Source organism: Pyxicephalus adspersus, chromosome 5 (genome assembly GCF_032062135.1).
Source record: "Pyxicephalus adspersus chromosome 5, UCB_Pads_2.0, whole genome shotgun sequence".
In the NCBI taxonomy this organism is placed as follows: Eukaryota; Metazoa; Chordata; class Amphibia; order Anura; family Pyxicephalidae; genus Pyxicephalus; species Pyxicephalus adspersus.
In genome coordinates this window covers 83,147,258-83,154,672 of record NC_092862.1, presented here as the reverse complement: position 1 = coordinate 83,154,672, position 7,415 = coordinate 83,147,258, and the positions used below count along the sequence as shown (strand labels likewise).

Genomic DNA, 7,415 nt, shown 5'->3' with positions numbered 1-7,415 from the left:
TGCATATCCTAATATCTTACATCTTAAAAATTACATTTCTTACATAAGTATTTTTCGTCAATTGTCTAAACATCAACCTTCCACTGACCACTACTAGCATTGTTTGCAAAATACATGACTTGTGGAAGGAATTTATGCTGACTTTAAAAAAATTTTGTTGGCTTAGCAAAATCAATAAATAAAAACAAAATGCAAAAAAAATATTGGTTTGCAAATAAAAAAGAAAGAGGAAACTTAGTTTCAGTGGAGAACTGAAAATATACACACAGCACATTTTACATAAAGAACACCATATTTGCAAACAGTTCTTCAAAAAGAAATGACTTAAAGATGTAAAGGGGAAGACAGAAGCGCAGAACTAGTAGCACAAATATTTAAACCAGAAAGACATCATCATTACCAGAGATCACAAGAAATTAAACTAAAATAAAAAGGTATGTGTTTTCCAATTACAAATTCACGTTAAGCAAATATTTACTTTTACACACATTGGATATGATTTCTTAAAGTTTCCAACAATTGTATAAATCACAGGTGAATCTGGGGAATCCAGCAAACCTGGAATTGATTTCTTAAAAAATAATTTAGTATTCATTTGCAAATGTTTTCAATCCTGTACCAGATCTTTTCAGGTTTGCTATATCATCCTGGTTCACCTTTGATATATCCAGTCTTGGAGAGCATTAACAAATCAAACCCCTCCTGCTAAGAATTTTACATTAGCTGGGTTTTTTATATAAAGCAGTGAATTCACTAATGGCAATGATTTTTCACCAGAAAATGTTTGCTGAATGTCAGATTTGCTGCTTTATCATATAGACAACTAAGTGACTTTTCATCTTGTTTAGGAAGAACTTGTATTTCCACATTAGGAATTTACAGAGTAATGGAGTATTATTTTTTTTTTTAAAAAGTTTCAGATTTATTGGACAGAAACACAAGTGCACACATTTTACCTTTGCACTCCCTGAGCATGAATGTACTTCTGCTTTCTAGGTCTATTTGTCGGCTGTAGCCCTCTGTATGTACTCGAGTAATTGATAACAGACAACAGAACCAAAAAAATGTTCATGATTGTATACTGTGTGGAATTATGGGGTCTAAATAGACTTCTATTGGGGGTATTTAAAAAGCAGTCTGACATTCACTGACATCCACTGGAACACAAAAGTTTCACTTTAACACAGAACATTGGTGAAAACCGAAGCCATTTTGCTTCATTGCCTGATTGTAAAGGTTTAATGTCAGGTTTTATGTGTGGTCAAGCAAAATTATCCCACCTGCATGCAACTTTATTCTGCTAAATATAAACTGATTTTATTTTCTGCTACTTAAAATTAAATCAAGAACAAAAACTTTTACAATTTGCAAAATATGATCAAGTAATTAGCATATTTTTTTATAAAAGGAGGGAAAAATCACCTTCGATGAAAGTTTACATTTCCCCCATGCCCAGTTTGCCACGTGTCTATTCGGATAATAGCTTGCTTATTAGATTTAATAAATATCTAGACTTTGCTAATTTGGATTAACCCCATAGATATGGATGATATCTATAGCTAAGTTACAGTTTGCTTTTTTCTAAGATTTGCCAAAGCATTGATTATTAGAATTCAGTCATTTTTGCAGAACCTTGTTAATGTGTTTCCTTTATAATTCTGAAGGATTGCTTTACATTCTGAATTCTGTAACTATATTTGTACCTCACTTTTTAATAAACTCCTACTTCATATTGTCCTATATCTTTTAGACTGTGATGTTTATTGTGTTATATAACTTTGTATAACTTTATAAAAGGAGGGAAAAATCATTGTAACCTACTTTAGTACAAATAAAACAAACCTTCGATGAAGGTTTACATTTCCCCCATGCCCAGTTTGCCACATGTCTATTCAGTTAATAGCTTGCTTATTGGATTTATTTAAATATCTAGACTTTGCTCATTTGGATTAACCCTATAGATATGGATGATATCTATAGCAAAGTTACAGTTTGCTTTTTTCTAGGATTTGTCAAAGCCTTGATTAATAGAACCCAGTCATTTTTGCAGAACCTCAATAATGTGTTTCCTTTATAATTCTGAATAATTGCTTTACATTCTGAATTCTGTAACTATATTTGTACCTCACTTTTAATAAACTCCTACTTCATGTTGTCCTATATCTTTTAGATTCTGATGTTTATTGTGTTTTATAACTTTGTACTATAACATGTTTGTTTAAAACAAAAAGAAAATTATCAATGAAATGTGCCTTAAAAAGGCAACAAAAACTTTGATATGCAGTGCATGGTTAGGTTTTATGTTGCAACATTTCACTCTATGTTATTTTGCACTTTTCATCACTTTACCAAGGGATAGTCCCTCCTTATGTTACTCTGTTTGCTCTTTTCCAACTGATCACTGACCTGCATACATGTTGCAGATATTGTATTGAGGGTCAATACAACAGAATACTTAACAGGCTGTAGCAAAAAAGGAAAACAAACCTACAGCCACTGATTTGTTTCCATGCTTTAACTGCACCACCATATCAGTGGGAAAATTAAAGAGTTAACCAGGCCCTAGATTGTATAGGGTACAGATCATTTTTTGTATAATTTGTAAATTAGAACATTTTAAAGTGATTACAAAATTTATAAAAAAAAGAACGAATAATAGGAAGTGCAAGGGCAGGATATTGTCCAGGAAAGGGTAAAAAAGAAACATAAAGGGGGGGGGGGGGGGATTAGAGATTTAAAAACAGATAAAAAACACATAGCCCTAGGGAAAAGGTAAAATATCAGCTACCAAAAAGCCCCTCAAGATAGAAATATATTACAGAAATGCAGCACCTCTCCACCTCTCCATCTTGCACATATAATTGAACCATTGAGGTGTATATCTGAGAAACCCCTGGTCCCAAATAGATGAAGACCCACAGATCAAGATCAATCCTTTAAAACTGTGTACTAAAAGGGACCTAAGGGTATCTGCAATATGACAATTAGGTAAGAAAGAAAAAGCTTCTGACATTCTCACGAAAATTTCCTCAAACTTCCGCGAACTGATTGCGCTGACCCATCGGAAGATCAAGAAAATCATTACAGGAGGATTCCCATGGTTGCATTCATGAATGCAGCCACGGTACTTCTCCTGTCAGTGTGAGTACCACAGCTGTGCTCAATCAATGAATGCAGAAGTGGGAATCATTACAGGATGATTCCCACGGGTGCATTCATTTATGATGAGCACAGCTGCAGTACTCTTGTGTTCTTGCATTGAAAATCTCTATCCAAAAACCCATACTACAGGGCTGCAAAAACAATCAGTGGAGCGGAGCTGACCCTAAGCCCGATTGCTCTTGCAGGTCCCAAGAAATTAGATCTTGACGACCGAATTTACACAGTCTGTTCTCGCTTACATGTTGGGTACGCGAGAATGGCCCGATAAAAAAATCGAAAAAGGGAGGAAACTTCACCATGTGGAGGCCAAACCTCATATTATTGTAATTATTATTATATAGTATTTATATAGCACTGACATATTAGGTAGTGCTTTACAAAGTCCACAGTCATTTAAATTTGGAGCACCTACATAAATCCTACCGAACCGAAGGCTAAATTGAAGTCAAAGAGTTATGACATATCTGAGGAATATAGGAGCCTAAAAATTTGATTACATTTCAGCTGACTTTGCAAGGAACGTTTGAAACTAGATGATCAAATTGTGTGGAAGGCATGGTAATATTTAAAAATTCAGACTTTTGGAGGATGATGCGAAAATGATTGTATCAGCTAAATAAATTAAAAATTTTGAGAATGGACAGTATGGACATGTGAATGAGAAAGTCATTACTGAGTGGAGCCATCTCCAGTACTGCTGCTCACAAACTGTTAGCCCTTGAAAATCCGGGTTTCGTGAAAAGCCACTGCAAAATTCTTCAAAATTTTAGCATACAAAATAAGAGTCCGGTCTAGAACCTTTAAGGATCCTAAAGTATATAGACAGGGTTCAGTTAACCCACACTTGTTCAGTGGGAGAGGAACATAAAGTAGCTTTCCTCGCCCTCATATGAGCACCTAAAGCTATATGTTCAAGGGTAGCGTGTAGGGCCAGCTTACCCTGTCAAAGACTCTTTCAGAGAGCAGACTATTAGTAGTTCTGGCATAGTGTTGAAGAAGGAGAGAGGAGAGTCTTAAGAGCATCATCATGAGCCTTCTTTCTAGGACAAAGCCAACCTGTTCCAAGTAAATTAGGAAAGGTAAATAAAGGAAAAGATGAATAGCTAATATTTTAGAAAAAAATATGTATATCAACATTAATGAGAGAAATCTGTGTATAATTGGCACAAAGCATATGGTATTTATTAGGCTTAGGAATTAAATAGATGTGTGCCTCAATGCTCTGTGGAGGGTGGAGGTTGGATGTGTGGGCTTTCTAAAAGTCATAAAACAGTCTGGAACTCTCTGTACATTCTTTCTGTAACCATCTATATATCTTTTCTTTGGTGATGGAATATTCTAACACCTCTATAACTGATAAATCAGAAATGAGAAGAATTTGCCGAAGACAAAGGAGAGATTCAGTTGTGGGAGATTGTACAAACCAGAATAATACATCTGAAATGCGCCAAAGATATTCATTGGCATATGTGATAGACTACCATGTTGGGTGAGAAATGCAGGAATATAAATTGAGGTTGATTTGGGATTAAAGGCCCTTGGCTTGCAGCCTACCACACCATATTGATAAAAAGAATGACAAGCCCTATCTCAATAATGATGATAGATGTGGTCATATAAGATAAGAAGGGTATGCCTAAAGCTACGTACACACTTCCAATTATTATCGTTGGAAAACGAACGACGAACGATCCTGCACGATATCTACGAATGATCGTATAGCACCGATCCTGCACATAGAGATAACGACACGATTGTTCGTAGATATTGTACACACAATAGATACGATCGTTTGAGCGATAGAGGAACTATGTTCACGACAGGAAAGTGAACGAACGTTCGTTCATTACGCATGCTCAGACCATGGACGATCAACGAACGATCGTACACACGAACGATGTTCAACGATCGTCGTCCAATCCGATCCGCCGGTCCGGTCGTTCGTTTCCAACGACTTTCCTCGTTCGTCGGCGTCGTTGGTTACTTTTTTTACGAACGATTTTTGCCCAATCGATCGTTCGTCGTTCGTTTGTCGTTCGTTTTGAACGATAAAAATTGGAAGTGTGTACGCACCTTTACAGCTAAAAGCTCCAGATAAGCATTGGACGACAATGTAGACTAGTGGATTAACTGAATTTTTGTTGGGGTAAGTTTGATGGTGTGATTTTTTTTTTGGAGACGCAAGCTGCCCTGAATTAGAACCCTTGCCTTAAGAGTTCCCCACTGTATATGGAGAGGGGCCTGGTCTGAGGCATGATTGTTAATAAATAGTAATCATATTTGCTGCTACTCATAAGTGAGGAATACTGTGAAAAAATTTCACTGCTGGACAACTCATGTCATGTTTAAGTCAAGACTTTCTTTACTCGCAGCGGGGAGACAAAAGCATTACATACAAGTAATAGCCTAGTTGATGATTTGTCTGAATTCCCTACGTGCAGTTACAATATTTATAGCCCTCTTGTCACATACTCTGGTTTTCCAGGTTGCCCACACACAGATGTTCTTATTGACACAATATTGCTCACCCCCTCCTCTCAGCTTTGTTCCTTGTGTGGTCAGCTAGTTCAGCTAGAATTTTGGCAACAAAGTTTACAATGTGTGTGACTGTCCTTGTGTGTGGTTATCTTTTGTGACATCCTGGGCTTCTAGCAAGGGTGGGGGCATAGAACAATAATAGTATATACAAAGGTCATAATTTTCTTCACATCTTCCCCCTTTTAATACTTTTATTGTTCCAATTAAGACTCTCAACCCCCATTGTCCGTGTTTTCCAATGCAGCCTTCATTTATTAGGAACAGCAGCATCATCATAGGGGTCTTCTTTGTCTGGGTCCATCTCAGCTTCTGTATTTTTGTTGTCATCTCCTTGGGATATCAAGTGAGGTGTCTATGAGTTTCTGCACAAGTCCTCTTAGGCATAAAACACAACAACCAAACCATTGTTCCAATAGGCTGGTGAAAGGATCATTTACTCCTGAATTCTCCGTAAGTTCCTCTGAGAGCATTTGGAGACCAAGCAAGGCCTTGGTATAACTGCCATCTGGTGCTGTATTGTTAAGAATGAAGGTGCAACAAAACATTCCAAACATCTTGCAAACTCCTCCTCTCTCTGCTAACAGCATATCCAGTGCTATTCGATTTTGTCAGGCTACCAAGGATGTGGGTTCCAGTTGACTCGCTATTCTTTTCACAGCATCTCGAGTGTAGTTCACAAATCTCTGTTGGTTGTAGTAGATGTAGTTGATCCAGTCCGTGTTCTTGTTAATTGACACCTGTGGAAAGATAGAAGCAAATCCCAACCATATTTAGTTCAGGGCTTTATATTCATCAGGAACTCCTCGGGGAACCCTTAAACTATCGATATATACTTGGTGACCGAAAGAACCTTGAGGGGTTTCCCTTTTTTGTCTCTTTGGGCCTGCTTTCAGTCTGTTTACCCATCCCTGTATTGTCTTTTCTTCAGTGGGAAAGACATAAAAAGGAAGAAATACTTGCAGCAATGCACAGGTTCCTGTCCATATAGAGGACAACCTAGACCTTAGTTTTTTATCCCCACATACCCACCAAACATCAGCTAAACTTTGGATTTGGGTAGTGAACCATTCAGCCTTATAATTATTTGTATCATTTGTTACATCATATGTTGTTTTACAATACTTAAATGGGGCTCTATTTTTATTATTTGTGCCATTCCTTCGAAAACAAGTATAATTTCCATCCTACACTGTTACTCCCGGAGGGCCCCCAGTTAACTTGGTGTTGGGGAAACTCTTCATTTCCTTCTCACACTCTGAGGGGATCGTTGTGTTGGTGAATAATTTCAGTAGACAAGTTTCATTTGCCTGGTCTGGGAGTATAGGTACTGTAGCCAAATGGGGTCAGGCGCTAGCACAGGCTACACACTCCTTAAATTCCTTCAAGTGTGCAGTGTATCTTACTCAGGCCCACAACTCATTCTTATCTGTGAATCCTGTTTCTTTTGCCCATTGTTCTTCCTCATTGAACTTTACTTTTCTGTATATCCCTGCGTCTGGCACAGATTCTTGTATAACTGTTTCAGGTGTATGTTCTCCCTGGCCTACTGGTGTGGGCGTAAGTACCTGTCTCGTTTCATTTTTAATTACCGTATTTTTCGGACTATAAGACGCTCCGGCCTATAAGACGCACCCAATTTTAAAGGAGAAAAACCTAGAAAAAAAAGATTCTGAACAAAATACTAAAAAATCACTCTGTGTCAATGTATCGCCTTC

The 7,415-nt window shown here is 37.3% G+C and overlaps 1 protein-coding gene across 5 annotated transcripts in view; it reads left to right on the top strand.

Moving 5' to 3' along the window:
• The first annotated feature begins 243 nt into the window (after window positions 1-243).
• LOC140331181 (C-C chemokine receptor type 3-like) overlaps window positions 244-7,415 on the top strand; it is a 24,886-nt gene continuing 17,714 nt past the window's right edge. For 3 of the 5 annotated variants that reach the window (XM_072411966.1, XM_072411967.1, XM_072411964.1), the window contains exon 1: window positions 244-434. The gene's annotated coding sequence lies outside the window, so the exon portion shown is untranslated. The remainder of the gene's footprint in view (window positions 435-7,415) is intronic. The other 2 variants (XM_072411965.1, XM_072411963.1) reach the window with 2 other exon arrangements.